General features: G+C 40.4%; 1 protein-coding gene across 3 annotated transcripts in view; it reads left to right on the top strand.

The window, feature by feature from the left end:
* Positions 1–11,870: 11,870 nt before the first annotated feature.
* Positions 11,871–13,574, top strand: part of FYB1 (FYN binding protein 1) — a 45,133-nt gene continuing 43,429 nt past the window's right edge. For 2 of the 3 annotated variants that reach the window (XM_041472628.1, XM_041472609.1), the window contains exon 1: positions 12,000–12,079. The gene's annotated coding sequence lies outside the window, so the exon portion shown is untranslated. Of the gene's footprint in view, positions 12,080–13,574 lie in introns of all 3 variants that reach the window. The other variant, XM_041472619.1, reaches the window with a different exon arrangement.

Raw genomic sequence — 13,574 nt, 5'->3', positions numbered from 1 at the left:
GAGGAAGCTTTATTTTTTGGGGTCCTTCATCATCTGAACTGGTTTCTAATTTATTTACTGATTTTGGCATTCAAAATTAAGGAAAACAACTTCTTTCAAAGCTAAACTGACAAATTTGTTTGTGCATCCAGAGGAATTCTGCAGTCAAGCGTCAGTGTGACACTAACCAAGAAATGGGAAGGGCTCACACCTTCTAACTAGATTTTAAACTCCTGAAGTAGCTTGTGTATACCATGTATCACCGTACCTACATCCAAACAATCACCCTACCTGGATGTAGTATTACTAAAGAGGTTGACTTGAAGCTGTCAATCCTGTTTCAAAAGAAAGGAAAAGGTGCCTTTTGATACTTAGAGGTGAAAATGGGGTTTCTTTAATTTGTACTACAGGAGACCAAATATGTATGGAATATTTATATTTGCAAAATCCTGCATTAAAAATTGCACAGGAAGTGCACAGTTACTCTTCTGGCATGATTCAGGTGTCTAGCTGCTTTCACAAACAGGTTTGTTTAGAAACAACATTCATGTGAACTTCTATTGACAAATACAGTCTGACAGCCACAGAAGACCAGCAGATCTTGCAGAACTGGGAACTCAGCAGACTTTTGAAACAGATTTGTGCAAAATACAGCTCTCAGGGCTAAGAACAATAAATTGCATGTTTTTGTTAAACATGCATGGGTTTTCTGTCCACCAAGCTGAACTGGAGCATAAGAAGTAGAGAAACACTGAGAGATAATTTTTTCCCCCAGATATTTATGCTACTTCCAAAAATTCTGTAAACTAACATCTGCCCCAATCAAATCCAAAAATGCTTTTTTCACTCACTGTTTAAGACAGCCGGAAAAACGCCGTAACAGTAAAGCCGGACAAGCAGCAGGCGGAGTGCTGGCAGCGCCCGCGCAGCTTTGCTCTGTGGGTGCATAGTGCCCTCTGGTGGCGCAGAGCGACACGCCGCACTCAGAGCCTCACCGACACCTGCTTATTCTCTGGTGTCCCGCCAGCTTCAGAGCCTCATCACATCGCTAAGGAAAACCACTGGCAAGCCAGGTATACACTACATCCACCAGACCATTCATGCTGAAATCAGGCAATATTTCAGCCTATTTAAGAGATGCTGAATTAATTGAAACCTTCCCTATCCTGTACTCTGCAACTTGGACAAAAAAACACATTTGCAGACAGATTTAGAATGCAGAACAACAACACCCTTCACATGATCTTTATTTGTTAAAGATTTTCATATTTGTGGGGAATGGGGGGGGGNNNNGGGGGGAGGGAGGAGGAGGGAAAGCTAATATAAGAAAATGTGTTAGGTATGCAAATAAGGCAAAGATAAATCATATGCATAAACAAATGTAAATATGAAGCTGATACAGAACATATCATGTGACTTTGTTAACATCTCTAGATAGCATAATACAGAAAACAGAAGAATATTTAAAGGTGTACTTTTATCTTTTTTGTGACAGGAGCAGTTTAGTGTTTATCAGTAAATCATCTACACCTGAATCAACATTCTAGGATTAAGAACCTGCTGGAATTTGTGGGTTCATTTCAACATAAAGTAATCTTTTTAGATATTTTTTTTTTCTTACAAACCATTCATACTGGGTTTTTTCACAGTTAAGAAAAAAAATAATAAAAGTAGTTCTTAAGCAGAGTTCAGGAGTCTTTACAGGAAAAATATGAAATGAACAAAAAGAGCACCTGCCTTCAGCCACAACCTTGTATGTAAAAGGTGAAGTACACAGAAAATTAAGAATGGAAAAATTACACAGAAATGTACCAAAACAAAGCCACATCTATGTTCCAGCACTGAAATTGTGAACAACAGTCTCTCTAACTTGCAATATCCTCACTTGAAGATATTGAAAAGTAATGAAAATTATTTATTACACTTTTAAAAATGAGACATGTAAGAAATTTGCCAAATTCATTCCATAATTACAAACAAAATTATTTAATAATTTTAGGGAGTTTACATTTTCATAGAATGAAATGGGAATCAGAGAATCTTGTGCATCTTGTATTTGCAGCTATGTCTGGGTGTTCCTTTCACTTCTGCTGACACATCTCTAATAGCTTTTCTTCCCATTAGACACTTGTTTAGCTAAGTTTTAGAGAAGTGTCACGACCTCTATAATACCACGATTCTTCTCTAAACCCCTGAGGGCATCTGCATTTTGATTCTGAAGGTGAGTCACCTGTTTTCTTATGTCTTTGGAGAAGAAAAACTTTCAGAAATCATGTCTCCAGGCTCTCAATTATCTTCTTAAAAGGCTCTCAGAACACCTATTTATGTACAACCATTGATCTTCTCCATCTCTTAGTAATTTTTTTACCTTTTTTCAAAATCCTTTTGTTAATCCCTTTTATATCTTCAGGTGTTTATTCCCTAGTAGTCCTGTTTCTATGATTTCTGTGGTCTTGTCTTATTCTCTTATGGATCTCAGTCTTTAATGCATTATTCCACAAATAAATTTCCAGGGATTTGGGTATTTTCCACACATGACATGAGTTTTCTTATCAAATCTCTTTTCATCATCCCATAAGAGAAATTTTTCCAGCTCAAATTTATGCAATAGCTCACAAGAATGAACAGTATGGTCTTCCCCAAGCTGACCACTGTTGCATTTCTGCTTCCTGCTGCTCTTCTCCCCATGACAGTCAGCAGCTGTCCTCTGCTCCACATTAAAAATGTTCTGTTGAATTGATGATCTACCCAATCTTTGATAAATGCTCAGCAGACCAACATTTCAATCTAGCCCGTGGTCAGCTAGATTGGTTGGCAGCATGATCTTGCATAACAAAAAAATGGATTCTCTTTTTCTCCATACAATTTAGCATCTAGAGCAAAAAAGCTGCTATATGCTGCCTCATCGGTCATGGCCTCTAACTCCTCTGAGGCAGCAGCAAAACTGAAAGAGACACTGCTGAATTTGCCCTTTTCTTTCACACAAATTGTGTAAACAGCAGATTCAAGTGCCTGAAACAGTGCAAATAACAGACTTGGTAAGTATCTAAATTTGCATGATTGAAGTTAAGAAAGCAGCCATAGCTTCTCTTGATGCTTCAGGTTTTAGCTTTTATATTTTTCAGATTCTGTACTCCTTTAGTGTGAACCTCTGAGTTTCATATTAGGGGATAGTAGATAGTAAGCTCTCTTCACAGAGTAGGTAGAAAAACAATTCCTTCTCTAGCTGGGGACCAAAGTAAAATGATCCAAATTTCAGGCCCATGAACATAACCAAACATGGACTGAAGACAGAAAAACAAGAAGGATGGGACTTCATAAGCTAAAGCTATAATTGGACAATTAACTCCAACATGCAAATGAACCAGAATTTATAAAAGTGTGAGACCCCATGACCAGTCATGCATTTGTGACCATTTTGGGATCATATTGGGTGTAACCCCGGCTGGCTCTTGTACTGCCCAAGGTGTACCCATTGAGGCCTCCTAATAAACACCTATCTTATTCTTTAGCTCTTAGTCTTTTCTCTGTTCTAGGTCAGCCTTCAGAAGGCATCACTCTGCCTCAGGCAAGCAGCAGGCAGGCACTGAGCAAACAAAACAGCGGCACCTGTAAGCAATCAGGGAGCTAGGATGCATGACAGGCTAGAAGCTAAGTAGGAAAAGCAGTGACTTTATTGGTGTTTTCAAATGTCTAATGGAAGTGTGTCATACTCATCTCAGAGATGCACATGGATAGAGTGAGAGGCAAAAAAGGCACTGGAAACAACACAAAAAGGACCCCCAAAATCCCAATTAGTTTCCTTCTTTTGTTAGTTTAGTTTTGTTGTTGCTGGCATTCTGAGGGTTTGTTTGTTTGGGGTTTTTTTGTGGGGTTTGGGGTTTTTTGTTTTTTTTTTTCCTTTTATTTTTCTTTTAACAGCGATAGAAATCAAATGCTGGTACAATTTAGAGGGTCAGCAGATTTTCCTCCCTTGCTCCCTCCGTACCTAAATGATGCTGGAAGGTTAGGATTTTTCACAGGAGAGGCTCCTCCGTTAGAGGTCACTGTTGTGCCAGCGCTCGGGAAAGGCGCCACGTTAAAAACGTGATGTTTGTCCCGAGGGAGCGCCGCTGGGAAGGGCTCTCTCCTGAGTACGGCTGCCAGGAGAGACCCATCTGACCAGGGCAGTGTATGGTGTAAGAGGGAACACACAGCTCACCTACTGTCATTTCACAGGTAGCACATTCCAAACGCTGGATAAAGAGGGGAAAAGTGAGGATAGCAGAAGAGAGGAAAGTCTTGGGAAAGGACAGGAGTGTAGGATAGGAAAGAAGAAATGTTATTTTTGAAAGAAACTCTTAGTATGCCAGCAGGGCTTCAGAATATGGGGTTTGTGTACACTCTCTGTCTAAGCTGACTTTACCAAAAGGACTCTTAGCAGATGGAAAATTGATCCTGGTTTTCTGCTGTGATTGCCAGTTGCACAGGTGAATGCATTCTCACTTAAACTAACTTCTCCTTTCTTTCATTTATGGATTTATATCGCAGGCTAACCAGTTATTTTAAAGCCAGAAGGTTTTGTGACCAACCTGCCACCACCTGCTAAAGATAAGGGATCTGGGATAGCCAAAGTTTTTTAAAAGCCTGAAGGATAAGGACATAGAAAAGATGTCAGGCATTAAGCAAATATTAGGCAGAAGGACTTAGGAAATTTTTCCAGAAACATTCTTCTTAAGATGTGTGGATTAAACTGTTTTCATTTTTAAACTTTGTTGTCTTTGATTAAAACTATTTCTGAAGTTACTTTGTGTTTTGAAATGTTTATGATGTGGGAGCATTCTCTTTGTTGTTTTTATTTAGGCCACATCATTGTCTTCTTTTTTTAAGCTTTCCCTTTCCACCTTCTTGCTTTAGAAATAAAAATAATTGCAATATAGCATACATGGTAACTAAAAAATTAAAATTTCAGCCTAGGATAGAAGACTCTACAGGTTTTAGATGTAGTTCTAATAAATAAGACTAATTATCACAGAAGCACTAGGAAAGGATACAGAGTGGTGAAATGCTCCTGGCAACTGAGAATTTAACTTGAGCTTTAACTTTGTGTTTCAGATGTGTTCAAATTTAGTCTCACTTGTGACAGCTATAGTACAGAAAGATGTAAATCTGCATTTTTTCTAAACTTTACTAGGGTTTGTTTGACTAATTGAGATTCACCATGAAAATCTAGGAGATTTTGTTTGTTTGGGGTTTTTTAAGCAAATATCCTTTAAAAGTAAAAGCAGTGTGACCCTTCTAATATGAACTGGGGAACAGCTAACAAATGTAGGTCTGATCTTCCACTTTTAAAAATGAAAAGACTGAAGAGCTGTTGTTAAGAAATCATCAGATATTAAAGAGACTAAATTGCTCTCATCTGAAACCTTTTACTCAGGGGTTTAAGGAGGATACCTTAAAGGGTAAAGGCCCTTTATTACCCACTTCCCAAAGAAAGCCTAAGATACCTGAGCTAGGTGATACCTGAAGAGGTACAGATGTCAGCTCCAAGTCTCCTCTGTCCCATTAAGGTGGTGCAGAAGGCCATACAGCTCAGAACAGCACCTTGCCTGCAGCTTGGATTTTTAGGAAAAACCAGTTTTTTAGGAAATACGAGTTTCTATTTTGTTCCTCTGCACTAATACCAGGTGAGACTTGAAGAGTTGGTGAGTGTTTAATATATGAGAGGGAGGAAAGGAGATTTTAAATTTGTACATGAAAGTGTGGGCTGTCCCTGTCTCCCTCCCACAGGGTTTACACAACTCCTGGTGAGGTATTTGCATGGGGTTTTTGCACACCTTTTTGCCTCCCAGGCAGAGGCAGGGAGTGACATATTGAAGAGGAAGGGAAGTCAGGAGTGTTTTGCTAAAGCTGTCCCTGCTGCTTTCCCACTTCCTCCTGGTATCAGCAGCTGGGGGGGATGCTGAAGGGGAAGCCAGGCCAGCTGATAACCCCCTGCTTAGCCATTCACATGAGGGTATATAGGGTGGAAACTGAAGCAACTTCTTTCTTGAGAGAGTTTCCCTTCCCCTCTGACGCCCCAGTGTGCACTTCCCGCAGCTCGGGCTCGCTCCCTTCTCCTCTCCCCGCTGCTGCGATCGCCGCCTCCGCGCCCTCAGGCCTGCGCCGGCCCCATCCAGCCCCGGGTCCTTCCGGGGCAGCCTGAGCCCGGGCAGGGAGGCACAGAGTCGGGGCTCGGTGCGCGGATCGTGCGGGAAGGCAGAGCACAGGCACAGCCATTCCTGAAGGGCATGGAGGAGGGGGCTGAGGGGGAAAAAACTTCACCAGGACAAACCCTCCCCAGCTGCCAGAGGATCTCTCCCCACACAAACAGGTCGTGCGCAGCTCCCAGCCCTGCCCTGCTCCTCCATCCTCCCTTCTCACCTCAATTTCTTCTGATTTCCTCTCATATAGCTTCTAGCAACTTCCCAGCCAGCAAGTCTGCTTGCCTGCCACTGTCTTGAGTGGCTAGCTTGCCTCACCGAGATGGCCACGACGTCCTCCCCACATCCCCCTTGCCTCAGACTAGGAGGCTTTGGTTACTGCAAACTTAGCCATCACAGCTACACTCACATCACCTGCAATTTAGCTCATTAAATCGTCTAAGCAAGCTTCCCCTGGTGAGCAGTGCTGGCCCTCGGTGAGGTAGAGCTGTGGGGTGTGAGCAGAGCACACTCTGTGAGCCCCCTCAGCCCCTGTGCCACGGGGCTGTGCCTGCATTCATCAGGGCTCTTCATGCCATAGTGCACTTTGTGCCTTCCAGAGGGTTTCCCTGTGGAAGGGTTAGGAAAAGCCTGGTGTTCCCATTTGTTCTGTCTGGAGTGTTTTCTGCTGTGGCACTGCTTTCAATTCCCCCCGAGCTCCTGCTGCTGAAGGCAGGCAGACAGAGCACAGGAGTGCTGATGTAAGCAGAACCTACACAGTTTGCAGGGCAAAAAGCCTCATTCAAAAGCCACCTCACCTGAGCCCCCTGTATGCGTGAGCTTGGCAGCAAACAGGACAGGGATGAGCCTGTGACATGGCACCGCAGGGACAGGCATGGAAGGGGGTGCAGGGCATTGCAGTGAATGCCTTGGTCGAACATGACATCTAATAATGCCTGAATATGAGCTTTGTATTGAAATAAAAATTGCCTGAGATTTGAGCACTCCTCAGGTCACAAAAGTCACAAAAAGGGGAGACCTTTGGCATGAAAGATTTTTTTTTTCTTTCTTTCTTTTTTTTTTTTTTTTTTGTGCAGCAAGTGTCTTGCCTCAGCTTCAGCTGCCCCAAGGAAGGGCTTATTACAGTACATACACTGCAGCAGAAAACCAGGATCTTAACACACACTTGATTGTGATGCCCTGGAGTGCACTGGGTCTTCCTTTGTGACAGAAACATACCCCTCACAAGGCATAGTCAGGGCAAGGACACTGCTAGTGTCCTTTGACTTCTTTCTTGAATTTGTCAATCCTGCCTGTCTCTAGTATGGAAAAATATAAATAGTAGAAACAGATTTCTCACTCTCTGTTCAGGCAATTGTAAATATATTAATATTAGGAAATGGTTATAAGATTATAAATATTGAATAGCAAGAATTTAAAAGAGCCACAGCACTGAGCTGAGGATCTTCCAGGGAATCCTCCATGTCAATAGTCCCCAAACAGCATCTGGAAAGCCGAATTGTTCCCATTAACACTGCATGTAGACACAAGGATATGCTGTTAATTTGCTGTTAATTATGCTGTTAATTATGACCAAATTTCTGTCAGAAATACTAAAACAGCCTTCAATTGAGAAAGCAATGGAAATGCAGCAGCACATTTTTGAGGAAGTCTAGCTCTGTCTGCAGACACAAAGATAACACAGACTTGCCCTACCGAAAATGTTGGTTCTCATAGTGCGCTGTAGCAATTGCAAGCAGAAGCTCCTGCAAGCATTCAAGAATATCAAGTTTATTCTGAAAATCAGGTAATTTCCAAAGTGATGCTGTAACAGGATCACTGCCTTGGCAAGATGGCACTTCACCCCAGAACTCTGACACTGGGGAGTTGCACAGCATTGTGAAGCAGGATTGCTGACTCTTTGCCTTGCCCCCGATGAGGTTCATGTACTCAAAAAGTTACCCCAGAAGCAGCACAAAACTAGGTAGTTTGAAACTTTCAGTACAGGTGTGTGCAAAGATTATTGATAAATATGTTATTTTTTTCTCCTGTGCCAGTCTGCCCCCATGTCATGGAAAACTGGGAAATAAACACTGTAACAAACTTGTTAAGAAAAATAACATTACTTTATTAGTAACATTGGGTGCATGGGGAATTCTCCTTAAAACATACGTGTTCAGTAACCTAACAGACCACATTATATTCCTGAAACTAATAAACATTCATCACATTTCCTGAATACATGTAGGTATACTAATTATTTCAATTCAGTTGTTTGGATATGGTTGCGCATCTTGTGATGAAACTTTTCTCCTTGAGACTGTCAGGTCATAATGTACTTCTCTTACCATTCTTAGCTCTGACACACAATCCTTGTTCTCAAAACCAAGATATCAGCTAGTACATATTAATCACTGATAGAAGTAAACAAGGAAGCATTAGCTGGCACAAGACTTATTAGTCACAGATGTAGGGAGTTAACACAAAGCCACATTAATCTCTGGTATTTGCACTAAGCTCTGTATGGTACAAAACTGAGCATTAGCCATGAATACAGGGACCGTACACTAATGTGCTAAAGTTAAAAGAATTTTCCAACATCCTCCATCACTGCTGCATAGATACTTTTTACAGAAATATTACCTGTTCAATAACAACTAGGAGGCAAAAGCCATGTGAGCAAGAGGAGAAGGCAGGAAGCAAAGTTTCAGTGAAAAATGCTGCTAATGTTGACTTTCTCTTGCTCTATGCTCCACATATTTGCATGTGTTGTATATTACAGAGCAACACTATTTTGCTATTTTTGAAGGAGTTTTTCAAACTGCTTTAATGATATTAATGCACCTGTCCAAAGGTGTGCTTCCACATACCACCCCCCTCTCCTGTCTCCCACTATATGCACATGGTTTAAGGATTAGCTGCCCCAACCATTCATTTTTGCCTGTTCCTTCTCCCACCCTCCCCCGCAACTTACTCTGTTACACAGTCTCTCCTTGTTTGGGATCATATAATACACTTGCAGTTAGTGAAATGAAGTGGGTTAAAAACAATTTCAAAAGATAAAGAAATTTTATTGTGTCATGTCCTTTCAGTTTACAGCAACTTGAACAATCGTATTTACACAGCTGTGGAGGTAACAAAATCCCAACTATGGTATCCTTTGTAACCATTGAATTGGAAACCAAGAAGTGTTCAAATGGAAGCGCCTAACTTTCCAAACCAGCAGAGAACACCAGTAGATTAAAGAAAAATATCTTAAAAAGATGAACTAACATTTGCAGCAGAGACTCACAGAATCATTAGGGCTGGAAGGGAACTCTGTAGATTCCAGTCCAACCCTCCTGATGAGGTTACACAGGAACATGTCCAGGTGGGTTTTGAATATCTTCAGAGAGGGAGACTCAATGACTGCCCTGGGCAGGTGTTCCAGTGTTCTGCCACCCTCAACTGAAAGAAGCTCCTACTCACATTGAGGTGGAACTTCTTGTGTTTTAATTTATGGACACTGCTCTTTGTCCTATCTCTGGATGCCACTGAACAGAGCCTGACACCGTCTTCGGGTCACCCACCTCTGAGATATTTTTATGCATTAATAAGATCCTCTATTAGTCTTTTCTTCTCCAGACTGAACACATCCAACTCCCACAGTCTCTCCTTACAAGTGTGATGCTCCAGATCCTAAATCATCTTTCTAATCTTTGCTGAACCCTCTCCAGTATTTGGTTTTCTTATGTGTACTGAGTAGCCCAGAAATGGACACAGCACTCCAGAGCCAAGTAGAGGGGGAGGATTACCTCCCTTGGCCTGCTGGCCACACTCTTCCTGAATGGCCAAGGTTCTGATTCTTTTTCTTCCCTTTCTTTTCTCCTTAATTTTTGACAAACTTAATTCTTATGTAGCCACTTTTCCCAAAGTTACATGGAAACATCCAAATAAGTGCTCTGATTTAAAAAATTAAATTACCAGTGGTGTGCTGGAATTTAGATGGTGGGTTTGGTCTATACAGAGAATGTAATGGCATGCGTATACATGAGAAGGCATTATCATTATCAGCATCCTTGTCTTCCTTGAATATGAACTAGTGATTTTGCTGCTGCTGTTGTTTTTGTGAAAAGTGAAAAAGACAAAATAACTTTACACTGCTTTCAGGTCCTGTTACTTAAAATATTAATTTATTCAGATTCTTTCTTCACCTAAAAATAGCTAATTTCCCTATATCACTCACAAACGACCTTCACAGAAATAAGCGGGAAAAAACTAGAGAGATTTCAGGAAGCTATTGCACCTGGAAATATAAAATGAGGCACACGGTGGATATTGCAGATGGGCAGGTTTCACAGAAATTCACAGCTTAAACTTATTTTCATTGTGTTTGTTGCAATTTACATTCTCATGAGCATTCTGTCAGTTAGGGATGTACTTATTTGTGTGTATTGGATGAAAGAGAAGACTACAGGAACTGTCTAGCATTCCGAGCTGTGAAGATAAGATAGTTCTTTGATCATCGCATAATTTGTCTAGAGCTGATACTGTGAGCAAACCCTTGCAGTGGTGTTTACCCACATAAAATGACTTTATTGCTACAGTTGCCATCTTAAAACAGTTGTGAAGGCTGCCAGATACATCAGTAAGTCACAAATTCTAATCTGCCGTAGTTTTAATAATAAATGCATTATCATTTGTGATAATTGTTTATATTCACAATAAATACTACTTTATAAATAAAAAGGCAGTGTTTAGCTGAATGAATAGCATAAAAAACAGCATTTCTCCCACTGCAAAGAACCATTATGTCATATTAGAAAAACATCAGTTGTCACTGGCATGCAGCAGTGTTTCTAACTCAAATAAGCTCCATCCAGTACCCTAATAAACTTATGAAGTTTATTGTAGCTAAGATACAAGTTTTTGTAAAATTAAGCTAGAAATATCAAGCACTTTCAATGCTTTACTTTAACACTCCAGAATATTTCAAAAAATATTAAGAAGCTTGTGCAGAAGGAGAGTAGTAGACCATGAGGAAGATTCAGTTAACTTCTAATTAAAGACACACAGCTTTTCTTCTGCAATCTCCTCCCCATGCACTGCTCCAGCAAATTCACTGACCTGTTTTTTGTAAGGCGTTTAGCCTTTGTGGTTTTGATTTACCTTGAACACAAACACACATTTAGAATTTCTCATGAAGCTTATTTACTGAGTATTGACTTTTCTATCCTGTATCATCCTTCAAACTCAAACACAAAGGAGGAAGGACAGAAGAAATGTATGATCACAGCTTTGTTTTGTTTTATTTTTAATATCTCCACATAACAGAAGTTTTAAAAACCTGGCCAGCAGAATCTCAAGATCCCACTGGCGAATGTGAGGCACCAAAGGAACATGCTAGCTGACACGTGAGAGTAGGCCATGTATGCAGGGTTCTCAGTGGTAGCAGGGCACTGGACCTGTGGCCAGCCCACCCTTTATGCCTGTAATTGCCTAACACATTTGTTTAGCAGCTATTCTGTAAAGGCTCAGGCTTGTGTGCACCGAGGGAGCCTCACAGGACTACGCAATATGGGGTAAGCGCAATACTTTTGGATATCACATGGTGCTTACTGCTGATGGAAGCAGCCAACCAGTCTGAACACACTTTAGTTCCCTTTTCCTCCAGCACTTCTTGCCTAATATCCTGTGGAGAGCAGTTACTGTTCATGATAATGAAACCCACAAGTGTATCTTGTGAGAAGCAAGAACTCCTCTGTGAGAAGCAGAACTCCTCTTTAGCAAATAGACCAGGCTGTTAAGTTGTTACACCCAAGGATTGTCGCATTGAGGGAGCCCGTGTTACTGCTTATTTCAAAATACTGGAGAGCTTTGGGATATCCAGGTAAACTGTTGCACATCTTCATCTTAAAAACAAGCATGGAAAGTTCCAGAATAAATAGAATCAGTACAAGGTATTGAATATAGCTTAATTAACTAGTTGTAGATTTTACTTAGTTTAGGAGCTGAGCTGAAAAAAATTGACTTTTCTCTCTCAGAGTTTTGTAGTTAGTTCTCTGAAATTTTACTGAAAGTAATCCTAATTTAAGTGGCCTTTGCATTTTGGATAATAGCAGTAATGGTATCACTCAAAGGCAATTACTTTTTAGTTATCCTATCCCCTTTGCATTGTTTGTTGTTCGTTAAATTATGGGTAGGGTATAAATTAATGTACTATACTCTGGGTTAAGATGTCAGTGTATGTATTTTGTTAGTAGTTCATCAAGTATTTTCATCAAGTAGTCCGGAAAGTATTTTCCTTTCCAGGTATGAGTCAAAATGCTACTCAATGTCTTTAAATTGCACAAAATTTCCTTTAAAATCATGTGGGATCTGGAAATTCCCAAAATGATGGTAGGAACTTTGCAGTGACAGGAATTCAAATTTTTCTTCCTTGAGACTTGGAGCATTCACTTTAGTGGGATAACCAGACATTCATAAGACAGTTACTGTATACACTATATATATATATATAGGGTTCTGAGAGAAAAGAAATCTGTTTCATCTGTTTCATTTCAGGGCAGATCCTGAGAAAATTTACATTAATCTGAAATAAATAATTGATAAAGGGTATTAGCAAGCTCATGATAAAAATAAGCTTTAAAATAAAATTAAGTATAATGAAATTTTGTGTTTATATAAAACCATGTTGCAAAAAATGCAATAATTTTACAGAAATGGACATGAAGTTGTCTGTTTATGTCAGATAAAAATTCTTGATGGAAAAATTGAAGCCACCAAGCTTCTGTTGTTGAAGACCAAGTTGCCAGTGGTTGATAGTTCTTATTTTCGCTTAAACAGGTACCAAAACAAATCCACGTAGAGAGAAACTTTCTTGTGAGCCTGTTAGGACATAGAATGAAGAGATGATCATGCCTCCATTGATACTTTGACTTCATGCATAGTCTTTGACAAAAGCAGTTTGGGAACAAGATGAGATGTAATCTGACTATTCTGGTCAAGCCCTATGCCCTCACTCATCCTGGTCTCAAACTCATCTGAAACTGGTCTTTTATTTCTCTGCAGTATGAATAGCTGGTCTTATGATTAGATAGAAGGGGAGAAAATGTGGCAAAAGAGAGACAAGAAAGATGTAGAGAAATGTACAGTTGAAAAGATACAGAATACACTTTGACCGGGCTGGAATATTGCCTTGTCTAATTTTGACAACCATATGTCCTCATGTGTGCACTGTTTTTTTCTTGCTGCTGTTAGAGGGATGTTTGAAATTATGCTCTTAGGGTAACTCAGGGGCTGTCAGAGCTGTCAGCCTCTCACTGGGGAATCCCTTAGATTTCTCTCTATCCTTTCCATCCTAGAGGTCTTCCTTTCATAAAAACCCCAGACAGAAGAATAGCCTGTGTCCTCATCCTTAAGTATTATCTGATGAGGGCTCATTTCTCTTTCGTA

Source organism: Pyrgilauda ruficollis, unplaced genomic scaffold, assembly GCF_017590135.1.
Source record: "Pyrgilauda ruficollis isolate IOZ18807 unplaced genomic scaffold, ASM1759013v1 scaffold108, whole genome shotgun sequence".
Taxonomy (NCBI): Eukaryota; Metazoa; Chordata; class Aves; order Passeriformes; family Passeridae; genus Pyrgilauda; species Pyrgilauda ruficollis.
The sequence above is the reverse complement of the archived record's forward strand: the minus strand, read 5'-3'. Positions and strand labels throughout refer to the sequence as shown.